The 13,214-nt window shown below is 38.9% G+C and overlaps 1 non-coding gene across 1 annotated transcript; it reads left to right on the top strand.

Annotated features, from left to right (window-relative positions):
* The first annotated feature begins 546 nt into the window (after positions 1–546).
* LOC131811995 (small nucleolar RNA SNORA44) lies at positions 547–678 on the top strand. The gene has a single exon (XR_009346228.1). It is a non-coding gene; the product is annotated as a small nucleolar RNA SNORA44 (small nucleolar RNA).
* The last annotated feature ends 12,536 nt before the right edge of the window (positions 679–13,214 follow it).

Raw genomic sequence — 13,214 nt, 5'->3', positions numbered from 1 at the left:
TAACACTGGAGACATAAAACAGTTGCCTGACAGTTGATTTAATGTTTCTTTTTTTTTTTTTTTTTAATCCAGATGTTTTAGTATCTCATACATACTTTCTAACTTACTTTGGTGCGATATTTCTTTGTACAGCTTGACATTTTGAAGGTTGTATTGTCTTAACATTGAAAAGTACAATAAATGTGAGAGCAAGAAGAGAAATGATTTTCATTTCCAACTGAAAAATATAATGAGCAGATTCATGGCTTTAAAGAGAAAGAGAGGATTAGCACAGGTAAATTACTATCCAAACTTCATTTTTAAAAATCATTTTCTTCCACACTTAGACTTTAACTTTCCCTTGTATTTGCAGACTAGAATGTAAGGTAGCTAAACTTCAGCTGCGTGACTTTACAAGGCGCTCTAAAGTATTAGGTTACTTTCATAAAACAGCCCCATCCGTATTTATCACTTTAAAAATAATATATAAATTAAGTCTGAAGTTCCTTAAAATTCTAAACCTCACCCTGACAGAGAACACTCTTTAATCTTAGAAATAAAACTATTCAGTGTGTTTCCAAGGTCTGTGGCCCATCATGGCCAAGGGATCTCCAACCACATGTGAGAGCAGCCTGGAGAGACTTTGATAGCACAAGTGAGCATAATTCTTCTCAACTGCCACTCACCTTGCCTAGAAGAGCTCAGGACATGGGCTGGAACCCGTCTACCTGAGTTCAGCTATTTCCATAAACTTACAAGTAGATGGGTGTATTAGAGCAAATTTTTGGTTTAGAGCAATCAATCAATAAAACAAAAATCTATTTTACTCACATTATCCTCCTTTAAATGGATAGATGACTTAGTCATGAATTGCCTTGCATCTGTCTGATACTTTTTTTTTTTTTTCATTTCCTGGATGAATTTTTTTGTAAATGGAACTTGTGTCAGGATATCGTCTCTGGCCCTTTCATATCCTTATTCTCTTTATTTCCCTTATTTCTTGAATCCAAAGATAGAAGAACTCAAAAAAAAAAAAAAAAGACTTATGAGTTAGAGCAAAAGGATTGCATATATTAAACAAGAAGGTATCACTTAGATATTCTCAAGATAAACTCAGGATGGTTATTTTATCCATTCTCGTGGGGACCATTTTCAGCCCAGAGCCAAGGACAAGAGCAGAGGCTCTAATTCTGGTTTTATTGTGTTCAGTGTGTTTTGGGGGAACTAAAGCAGCAAAATGTAGGCTAATCTTCCCCAGCTGGAGGTGACTGGAGAAATGAGTCAAAATCCAGAAACTCCTCTTACACACACACACACCACTTGGTACATATATTCATAAGGGTATTCACAGATAAAATTCCATTTAGACCTATACTACACTATCAGTCTTGCCAACATTGTGATATACACATCACAATGCTCAAGAAAAGCATATAAGGACAATAATACCCTCTTCCACTGCCTTCCCTAATAAGAACAATGCTGGTTGTTCTCTGAATGTGAGCTGTGAAAAGATAACACCCTACCATCTGCTGCACTAGTGAATGAATGTATTGCCATCACAGAACATAACAATGGGAAAGAGACTTAGAGAACACCTAATATCTCCATGAAAGCTGGAAAATTAAAGATAAATGAGAGTGGATGACTTTCCCAAGGACTCCCCAGGAAGTCAGTGGCAGAAAAAGAAGCAGCATGTCCCTAGCCCATGACTCTTTTGTAGCACATAGTACCCTGGCTCACTAGCTTATAGTCAAAACTAAAAATGTGCTCTATCTTCCTTAAGTAATGTTTATATCATCCAAGGATTTCCTCCTACCTTATTAAGATATCTCAAAAAATATTATTTTTTCCAACAATTTAGATGTACTTTGATTTCGATTTCCTGATCGCCAATAAGGAAATGATAAGGTGTGCTCATACTTCTCAGTGGAGGAGGAGGAAAGATGCAATGTGGCCAGTGACTTCTGATGGTAAGAAATATGAACAAGTTTCAGATTACAGTTGTAGAGTTCCTGGAAACTCCCAGGTCATTGCTTCTGAACCTGCTTATCTACTGAAGTAGGAATCCTGGAGATACCTAGTCGGTGCCAGAGTCAGAATTCTTTCTCATAGGCAGAGAGATTTGCAGGAATCGGGAGGGTCATGAGGCAGCAATATGTGTTACAGCCCTGCATCATTGAGTAATTGGGACAGTATGTATACTAGGTGTACACAAATATAGCTAAAATAGGACAGCAGAGTGGGGTCATGTCCTAAGCACATTTCACTGTAGAAAGGCCCTCCCTCTCCCCCCAACCCTAACTCCCCGCAATACACAAAAAGATGCATATACATATACACACACACTATGGCATTTAACTCACAATAACAAATCTTTTAACATGTATTAATGTTAGAAAGACTGAACAACCTAACAAATTGAACACACCCATGAAACAAACAAGAATACTTCAGAATTCTCCACTGATCCCCAATTCATTATCAGGGACTTAACAATGACCTTAAAGCACATTTGCTGGCACACCCAAACTTCTGTTATGGACTCTTCTCTCGTTCATCCTTTTAAGTCTAGACCAGAGTGTGTCAAATGTTAGTACACACAAAAATTACTTGTTATAAACTTTAAAAATGTATTAGAAATATAAAACTATGTATACCATACTTTATAGAAAAAATTAAGATTTTCAAGGGCAATTTTGACCACACACAATTTTTGTTTTACACTTTAGACTTCGAAATCTGTGCTCCGAGTAAAATACAACTCCATCACCTCTGCAGGTGGAACCAGGGCTGGAAATGTGGAGGCATGATGTGGGAGTCTTAGTATCCAGGTCGAGGTGTCCACATTTTGCCCATAATGTTGAGGGAATCATGAAGACTGTTGCACAAGCAAGTGACATGGCAAAATGTGTTTAAGAAAATTAATCTGGTGACTTTGAAAGAGAGATACTGGAAGAGTGAAGTTGAGGGGTAGGCTGGAAGGTTACCAGCGTGCAGATCATTTCACTGGTGTGGACATGAGATAAAGAGGCCCCAAATGGGGACAGTTGTAGAAATGTACAAGAAGCAAGCAGCATTGCACAGGAAGATCCTGATATCTTACTGGATATGAATGGAAGTACCAATAATGTGCCATAGTTATTAAAAGCAAAGACTTTTACAGATCAGGATCAAATTCCAATTCCCGCCACCATCTACCTATGTGATCACAAACTTTGACTCAAACTCCCTCTGATGATTCAGCATCACCAGGCCATTGGCTGTCCAGATATTTGGGTTGTCTATGAGAGGGTCCCTGGATGAGATTAATACTTGAACCTGTAGATTCAGGAAAGACATTGCTCTCCTTAATGGATTGTGCCTCATCCAATCAGTCTGAGGCCTGAAAAGAATAAAAAAGCCAAGTAAGAGTGAACTTTTCCTGCCTGACAGCCTTGAGCTTGTTTATTACCCCAGCCTTGAGATCTGAAATGTAACACCAGCTCTTCTCGGGTCTTCAGTCTGCTAGGTCTCAGACGATAACTACATATCAGCTCTCCTGGGTCTCCAGCTTGCCAGATACAGATCTTAGGACCTCTCAGCCTCCATAGTCACATAAGCCAATTCCTTATGATAAATATTATATATATTACACTATATATATATGTGTGGGTGAATATATGTATATATCCCATATGAGTATATATCCCATTATATATATATATATATATATATATATATAATCCCATATATAAATTTAATTTATTCTATTTCTCTAGAGAACCTTGACTGATACACTCACTAAGCTACATTTTCTTTATATGTACAATAGGCTCTATAAATTTACTCACAACGTTAATAAGAGGATTAAAAGGAAGCAAGGTTGGGGTGTCTATGTGGTGCATTCAGTTGAGCACCCAACTCTCAGTTTCATCTCAAGTCATGATTTGAGTCGTAAGATTGAGCCCCACATCAGGCTCCATGCTGAGCACAGTCTCCTTGAGTTTCTCTTTCTCCCTCCCCTCTGCTTGCACACTCTCTTTCTCACTCTCTGAAATAAATAAATAAATCTTTTTTTTAAAAACTGAAGTAAGGTGGGTTTGGGTAGCATTAAAAAAATGTGAATGGTGAAAACAGAGCTTTTGAAAAATTATGCTTGTGGAAGTGATGTGGAGTTACTTTAATGTATAGGTTTCTTATGTAGTAAACAACTCCTAAGAATATGTGGGGTTTAGGGGAGAGAAGAGCAATCCAGGTGTGTGACAAGCATTTCCATGTACCCATGACTGTGCCCTGAACCATGCTTCAGGCTAAGATGGTCTTCAAGATAATTCCAGAAAGGTAGGTAGGAGGAAATAGCTTATGATTACATAGTTGCCTTAGAAATCAAACTGTCAGTGAATCCTGAAGCTTCTGGAAGGGGTACCACTACCTAAGAGTGACCCCAGTTCAACAGAGTTGCTGTGGTGTCCCACCTACTGCCATGGATGGACTTGAGATCAAAATGCAGTACTCAGTTCCAAACATACTTTTGTACGTACCAAAGCCTCCTTTTTGCTCTAAAACTCCACCTTGAGAGACCTTCTATGAAATTCCCTAGTGAAGAATGAGATCTCTTGCTACTTCCCTTACTTGGTGTCAGGGAGACATGAAGAACTACCTCGGACCCTCCCTTCCACTGGGATTTCCCATTGTCTTTGACATCACCTCTCTGCTTTTACTCTATAATGACACTGGGGACTTCTACTAATATCTCCCAGGTTCTACACAAGGGACTCTCTATTATTCTTAGATTTCCACAGTATATCTAGAGAATCTTCTCATGCTCTTCCCCCGAAGACTTGGCTGACTGGTAGACTCAGAGTCCCTACACCAAGGATACGCACCCATTCAGCCTACTGCTCTCACCACTATGCCTCCTCCTTTCCCCATCTCCCAGAGGCTTTACCAAGTCAACGGTGAGGAAAAGTATTACTTTCACCGGTATTATTTCTCCCCAATGCCGGTACTACACACATATCACACATTTTCTCAATTGATTCCTCTGGGGCTTTCATTTTGATCCTCCAAACCAAGCTTTTAAAAATTATAAAGCTCAGGGTGTCTGAGTAGCTCAGTTGGGTTAAGCACCCAATTCTTGGCTTCAGCCCAGGTTGTGATCTCAGGGTCTTGAGATCAAGTACTGCGTCAGGCTCTGCACACAGTACAGAGTCTACTTGAAATTCTCTCTCTTCATCCCCCTCTGCCCCTCCCACTCATGCTCTCTCTCTTTCTAAAATAAAATAAATAACTCTTCTTTAAAAAGTTACAAAGTTCTCCTAAAATACCCAATCCATAAAAATCAGATGCCCTGGCACTCAAGACCATTTCCTTCCTCAGCTTTAAAATATTAGAGTTGATCATTTTCTTGCTTCTCATACCTTGTATTTTCTGTAATAGCATTCTGCTGAAGATAGCGGCTCTCCCTGTAACTTGATCAGAGTACAGATAACACAAAGTGTAGGAAAACCATGGAATTTACTATCAAAATATCATTCCACCACAAATAAAACACATATGATGTTTATCTTCAGGGTCCCGCCCCACACTCCTTTCTTGTTTGTCCTACTTGCTCCTCATCTCCTTTGCCAAATACCATGTATCTTCATGATCTTGCCTAACTTCTTTAGAGCAAGATCCTGCTACCTTAGTTGACCTTTAAGTGCAACTGGCTGAAAAGGCTTGAGCACTTCCAAAGTGATTAGCATTTAATAGTAACCAAATACTTGAGCCATAAATAAAGCCTAAATCTATGGTAATAGAATTTTCAGCATCAGTTAGCCCCTGAATGGACATATTTTAGACCAAAGAGTCTTCTTGGAGTTCTAAAATTATACGAATAGGCAATTGTTTCCCCACCAGACATGTTAACTAAATGTTAGAAGAAATCTTGCCACCTCCCCCCAACCCTGGCCAGTTCATTATTTCAAGTCCTTTTTTTAAATGACATATAAGAACAAAATTGTACACAGCCCACTCAAACAGTGCTAAATTGAACTCCTAATTAAAATATCAGAAACAGAAGTACAATTGTGACTTATATGCTGTTACATTGGAAGAGAAGTCACTACACGAGAACCTGCGGGCGATGGGGGGTCAGTTTTCTCTAAAGACTTCATAAAACAGCCATTAAATTATGCAGGCATTTCATGGTTGGGAAAGATTTCAAAAAGCTACAAAAGAACTGGTTTATAATATAATACTATGTTGGTACATTGGAGAAATAGTCTGAAATCAATACAGTGAAGGTCAGATAAGAAAGAATATGGAATACAGCAAAGATACAAAATGAACAATCATATGGAACATTTAAGCTAAGTCACAGTCACAAAAATGATGGTTCATTCAGACTGCAGTGAGCGTAGATCAATCTGGAATGTTGCCTTTCTCCCATCCTCAGGGGGCAAATGCCTTTGAGAAGTATTACAAATAGAAATATTAGAGGTCCCATACACATAATATATTTGGAGTATTATATATACTGTTTCCAAAACAATATCCAAAAGAGAAATTAAAAGGACTCTAAGAGTGAAAGCATTCAGGATAGAGAGAGCAAAAGAGTTTTTGAAGTGTTTGAACTGAAAACCTCTGAAGCAAGAAAGTTTAATAAGGATTTTGGGTTTTTGCCCATAGGAACAGTGAATGCGGACCAACATAACTCTTTTATAAAGTGCAGCTTGCCATCATTAAAAAAAAAAAAAAAAGAAAGAAAGGAAGGATGAGGGTATGAATGAGTCAGAATTTGGAGAGGGATTTTCTTAAATAATATGATGAGATTATAGTCTTAAATTTTAGATTAATGAAATGTTAAGCCAGTGAATAATTTAGCCAGTGAATGAGTAGAAAAAGACAATGAATAAAAATGATATTCTAGCACAATGTAACCCTTTGGGAGCATTAATAAAAATTATACTTTAGGAGGGGGGAGGATATGGGAGTTGCTGTTGGAAGGATATAAAGTCTCCATTGTGAAAGATGAATAAATTCTAGAGATCTGCTGTATAACATCATGCCTATAGTTAACAATACTATATTGTGCACTTAAAAGTTTGTCAAGAGGGTAAATCTCACGTTAAGTATTCCTAGAATTAAAAAAAAAATTACACTCATTATGGCAGTGTGGGGAAATAAAACTGGTAATTTTTAAACACCAATTAACTAATTAAATACAGTAAATTTTTCCCAGTCTCAAACATGTTCATGAAAAGCAATAGAACATATGAGATATTACTTCCAGAAGTTAACAAAGGGTGTGTTTTGAATATTACTGACTGCCCAATACCATGATGATCAGACTACTAAAATAATATTAATGATAGAGTGCTAGCTTACATTTGTGTGATGCTTCTCCATTACCGAATCTCTTTCGTTTTGGCTTTACCTAGGTACCTCAAACCATTAATTGCCCACAGACCGCCTTGTCCTCCTAAACTCTGTTCTATGCTCCTCATTGATGACACTTTGTGACCATCGCTATCAATGAGGTTAATCAGCATTGGTTGATGCCAACGTATCCTACAAGCTCTGCTCCTTGTCGATGACATGAAAAAAATGTGCTATTTGATTCTCAAATCAAGTTGTGCGATTACATGAAAAAAATGCTAATTATATTCTATGAGGTGCTACAAGTCCTCAAACCAAGTTAATCTTAACTTTTAAAATGAATCCATATGCTACATTCCCACTATTGTTGTACTGTAAAGGATGACTAGGGGTGGTCATAATGTGAGCAAAGGAAAAGGCATCAGTATCACTGAGCAGCAGTACATCACAGTTCTGTGGAAGAGTGCTTCAGTCAAGGAGATTCTTTTAAACATAACTAAAAAAAAAAAAAAATGGTAGGTTTAGAATAGTTTGTCAAGGGTTGATGAAGGGGAGGTGAGCAGGAGATGGGCTAGATGGGTGATGGGGATTACGGAGGTCACTTCTTTGTGAAGAGCACAGCTGTTGTATGGAAGTGATGAATCACAAAATTATACCCTGAAACCACTAGTATACCATACACTAACTAACCAGGATTTAAATAAAAGCTTGAAACCAAAATTAATTAATTAATTAAGGCCTATCATTTGTCCATCACTGATCTGGGTGCCCTGGAACTCCCGAAAAAGCCTCTGCCTTCAAGAAATACAATTCCAATTGGAAATATGAGAATAGCAAAATTAAATTAGAAAACTAGGAAAGGTAGTACATACTTCTATGTAAACCATGTGGTATTCAAAACTCATACTGTGGACGCTTAGAATGGGGGAGCCCCATGGGGACTGTAGTAGTTTAAGATATGGAAGACCATCATTTGTAGGGCAGAGGTAAGCTAGAGGGGCTCCCTGGTGAAAAGATCAGAGCACATCATCAAGTAAGGCATGCAGAGACGCACACAGCAGGTAAGGTCTCCTGGAGGAAAGAATATCTGAATAGAACAGAAATGTCTTCAGAAAGCGAAGATGGTAGCATTTTGGAGAATTGCAAAAAACCTCACATTTGGTTTAGGCCTGGTACAAGTGAGAAATAGCTGTAGGTTATTAAGTGAGGAAATACCATGATAAAAGCATTGATAAAGGATGCTAAGTCTCCTAAAAGGATTTTTCAAAGCTCTGAATCGTGCTGTTGGTCTAGTCAGAGTGCCATGGTATGAACTGGATGAAATCACCGTAGCCTCAAGGCCTGAGGGTAGCTTCCGGGTCAACCACATGTGACCTTTTTGCATCAAGATAATATTGCTAGAACACCATTAATGAATACATGCTTTGGGTTATTTTTATGCTAAGGGATGTCTTAGTAGTACACCCAGGTAAAAGCAAGTCTTCTTACTTGGGATACCCCCTTCTACACTGGTATCTTGCAAATTAGTGACTCTTTGGTCACTTGAAATCCATTATCTACTGCAATCCTGGCAATCGTTCTTTAACTTGGGAATTTATGGAGACAACATGTCTCCAACAGGTGGGGAATGACTAAAGCCCCATAAAGAGAACTAGAAATTATGATGCAGTTATTAAGCACATTTATATAAACCAAACTGAAAATAATGTATAGTAACATGCAATTCTCCACCAAAAGGGGTGAAATGAATGCCCAAGGGCAGGAATTTTGCCCAGTTCATATTTCTCTTTATCTATGTACCTTTTTTAAGCTTCCCCCGTATGTTATAAATCCATATGCTACAGGTGTCACTGAATATGCACAAAAGTGTCTTTAGACAGACTCTTCATTAATTTTATTGTTAGGAAAACAGATCTTGCCTTCCACATCCACTGCAAAGTCTCCTGGTAGGGAAAGGCTTCCATTGGATTTTTCATGCTGCTGCAATTCAGTTCTCTGATTGTCGAACTCTGCCCGCTAATCAACCTGCCTCTCTATTCTGCCTGAACTGTAGCAATTAGGGTTTTCATGAGCCTTCATACTGATACATCTTGGCTTCCTGAAGATGTTTCCAGTATATCCTGGTATTCTTTCTGCAGTCAGACATCACCTGCTCTACACAGCTCTGCATTCCTTACTTGATTTACATTGATCCATTCTCCAACCTTCTCTCATTTTAGCTCAAAGAGTAACTTCCAGATTAAAATCCAAACTTAAAAACCAGTCCTCTGGTAGACAGAAACATCAGATTTTTTACTTCATATGTTCATATTATTAAACATTTTTTCTGGCTATAAAAATCAGGGTTTTATTGCTCTAACCATTTCATATCCAGTGTAACACAATAAAACTGTTTTGTCCTCCCTTTCAAAGGCAAAGGTTTGTAGAATGCACGGAGTACTTTGGAGTCAAATATGCAGCCGATCACAGCTGTCTCCTTAGCAACAGACTGATTTACCCATCAAATTGCCATATGGGCTAACAAATGACCCATAATGTGTTTTTCAGGCACTATACAAATTCTAACAGAGAATGTCAATGGGTCTAAACATTTTAACTGAAAAAGAAGAAGTCCATTTGCCTACATGTTTATTTACCAAAGGAGCATCCAAAAATCTCCTCCATTCATTCTTTATGGGATACTCATTGAGCAACTATTATGTGGAGAGCACTGTAGCTAAAAATGCCTCCAGTAAACATTCTATCCTAAGCTAAAAAGGACCAGACTCAGAATTATTCCCCTGACATCACTCACCTCCATGAACATACACTTAAAAAAAGAAATGATCATTTTAAAAGAGTAAATCAGGGGCACCTGTGTGGCTCAGTGGGTTGAGGCTCTGACTCTTGGGTCCAGGTCTCAGTGGGTGGGGCTCTGCTTTGTCTTCTTGACCGCTGCTTGATTGGTGGACAGGGAGTCTTCTTGGGGATTCTCTCCCTGTGCCCCTCCCCCAATTTGTACTCACTCATGCTCTCTCTCCCCCTCTCTCTCTTTCTCTGAAATCTTTAAAAGAGAGAGTAAATGATATGTAGACAGAGTCAGTTATAAAAAGGGCACTTCAGTGAAAAAAAGGGAAAAGGTGAACTAGAGGGGGCCGTCCTATTCTTGAAAACACCACCGGTCTACCACTTTACTTTTTTAAAACTAATGTTTTCCACGTGACCAAGGACAACTCTCAGTTATAAGCAAGATGACAACAGTAAGAAGCCAACATAGGAAAACTGAGTTTGAAGACATGGTAACAAAAAATGGAAATCCTCACGGCATATGTAAATTTCATAGGCTCTTCGGTTTGACAATTCAGCCCCTTAGAAGTTTTTTATTTCATTTTAGGCATCATAAACAAGTTGCTCTTGAAGCTCTCAATTGTTAATTGGTCCACTTTAAAATGAAGCTGTGCTCTCTGTTCCTTAAGGCTGGCTCTCTACTTGAAATGCATTAGTATTCATTTTTAAATGTTTAATCACATAAAATTTTATTTCAAACTCAGTAATTTAGCCTGGAAAGTTTTTAGTTGATGAAAATGTCAAATGCAAAAAGATAGGAATGTTTAATTAGTTAAGTACCTTGAGTTTTTGACAAATACTGAGTGGACTTGTTGAACACTTGCTGCCAAAACACAAGTTTTATTAAAAATAGAAACAGAGAAAATCAGCCTCCCTGAATACATAGTCCCCATGGTCTAGGTCAAGCCTCCACATTCCTTATGTCTCATTCTGAATCTCTTCTTCCTGAAGGGAAGGGTCACTCTTTTTTTTTTTTTTTAAGATTTTATTTATTTATTTGACAGAGATCACAAGTAGGCAGAGAGGCAGGCAGAGAGAGGAGGGGAAGCAGGCTCCCTGCTGAGCAGAGAGCCCGATGCGGGGCTCGATCCCAGGACCCTGGGACCATGACCTGAGCCGAAAGCAGAGGCTTTAACCCACTGAGCCACCCAGGTGCCCCGGGAAGGGTCACTCTTTTATTCTGTTTGCTTTTACTGACAGTATATTTTAAAAACAACAGCAAAACAAAAGCAAAAACAAAAACAAAATATCAAGAGAACTGAAGAAAGCAAGAGTGTTAGAGGGAGCTGAGCACATGACTCTAAATTAACTCATTTTCACTATTTTAGTCTCTCTTTCCTCAACAGCAAACGTAGGAGATTGAATTACATGATCTTTCGATGCTTTCCACTCATTCATTTCATGAATTCAATTTGTGAGGTCGTCTGACTGACCTCCTCTCTCTCTCCCTCCCTTCCTTCCTTCTTCCTTTCTTACCATCTTTCCTTTCTTCCTTCCTATGGGAAATACTTTGGAGACAAAGTGCCTCAATTGATTTTTTTTTCCTTATCATTTTCATAACAGCCTTATTGAAATATATTATACAATTAACTCATTCATCAACTGATTTTCAACCACTTTTTTAAGTTAGCCATGAAAATATACTCCACACCTTCAGCATGGTACCTTTCAAGATGCTTGTAGTCCTATAGAGAAATGGTAGGAAACCAGAAGCCATCTCAGTGCCCATAAGAAGGAAGCAAAATGTGGTGGCTTTACTTAACCAAAAAGTTCCATGTTTGGGTTGAGTTGAATCTGACTCAGAACTCTCTCCTAATAGCCAAACACATATTTCTTCCTGGCTACTGGAAATTTCCACCTGTATATTCAGAAACATTAAATTCAATCTCTCCAAAACAACATCACTTCAAAACTACTTTCCCTGCACCACCAACCAGCATCTTTGTTCACGGCACTGTTATCCATCTAATTCCATGTACTGGGGGGGCGAGTACCCATGCTTGAGGAGTGCCTCTCCTTCAACACCCACTCTGAGTCAGTCAACCACTATCTAAACAAATCTTTCATCTTCTCCTCTTTCATGGATTTCACGAGCTGCATTTATCATCTTGCATCAAGGTATTTGTTTGTAAGTTCCGTGTGTGTGCCATGCACCAGGAATGGCCATCTATGTACCAATGGATGAAAGATTACTGCAAGCTTTGCTGTGAAATACAGGAGGGGGGGGTGGCAAGACTCAGAGAGGAGGACTCTTAGCTCTTCTTTGCTCCTGCTTTTATTGGTCCTTCAGGATAATCACAAATCCTTATCACTGTTTCTCAAGCAGGTGATGTGTGACAAAGGGTCTTACAGAAACTGGAGGATCTGTTTACAAGAAAAATAAGATATGCTAATCTGCACAGTCTGCTAAACATAGCCTCAGGGACAATGCAGGCATCTCTCAGATCACTGGGCAGCTGTTTGGGCTAAGAAAGCCTGCAGGGAAGGCAGCTAAGTCTCTGGGGAATCCAGTGCAGAGCCTCAGCATTCCAAATGCCCACACCCTTCTCCAAACCTTCCTTCACCCCCAGCGGCCTCCAGGTTACATTTTAGCAAGTTACTACGGCTGAGTTCATGCTCTACATTAACCTCAGTGTGTGTGTGTGTGTGTACCCTTGTTGAATTGAAGTACCCATGAAATCTAGGTGTGTGTCTCTCTTGAGTCTCAGTCCTGAGCACCTTGCGTGACACTTGGCGCATAATGGCTGCTCAGTTGAGTTTCACTCTCCTAACTAGTTGATGAACTAAGCTGTATTAACTCTTTGTGAGTTGATACTTCCTAAAATGAGTTTTAAACTTTCTGAAGCTTAAAAGATAGAGCTTAAAATTCCCAAGTGATGGGATACTCGCATCTACCCTACCTCTAACTTGTATTATTTCCTACATTTGAATAATCAGTCCCTCGCCAAACTACTTATCTTTTAATTCAATCTCTGTAACTATGTCGCCCAGCTATGACTGCATTATTTTCTGTCCGTTGGAAACAGAGCTAGCTTCGGAGCAAGGGGACTTCATGCCCTAGGAAA

Source organism: Mustela lutreola, chromosome 11 (assembly GCF_030435805.1).
Source record: "Mustela lutreola isolate mMusLut2 chromosome 11, mMusLut2.pri, whole genome shotgun sequence".
Taxonomy (NCBI): Eukaryota; Metazoa; Chordata; class Mammalia; order Carnivora; family Mustelidae; genus Mustela; species Mustela lutreola.
This window is presented reverse-complemented; position numbering and strand designations above follow the sequence as displayed.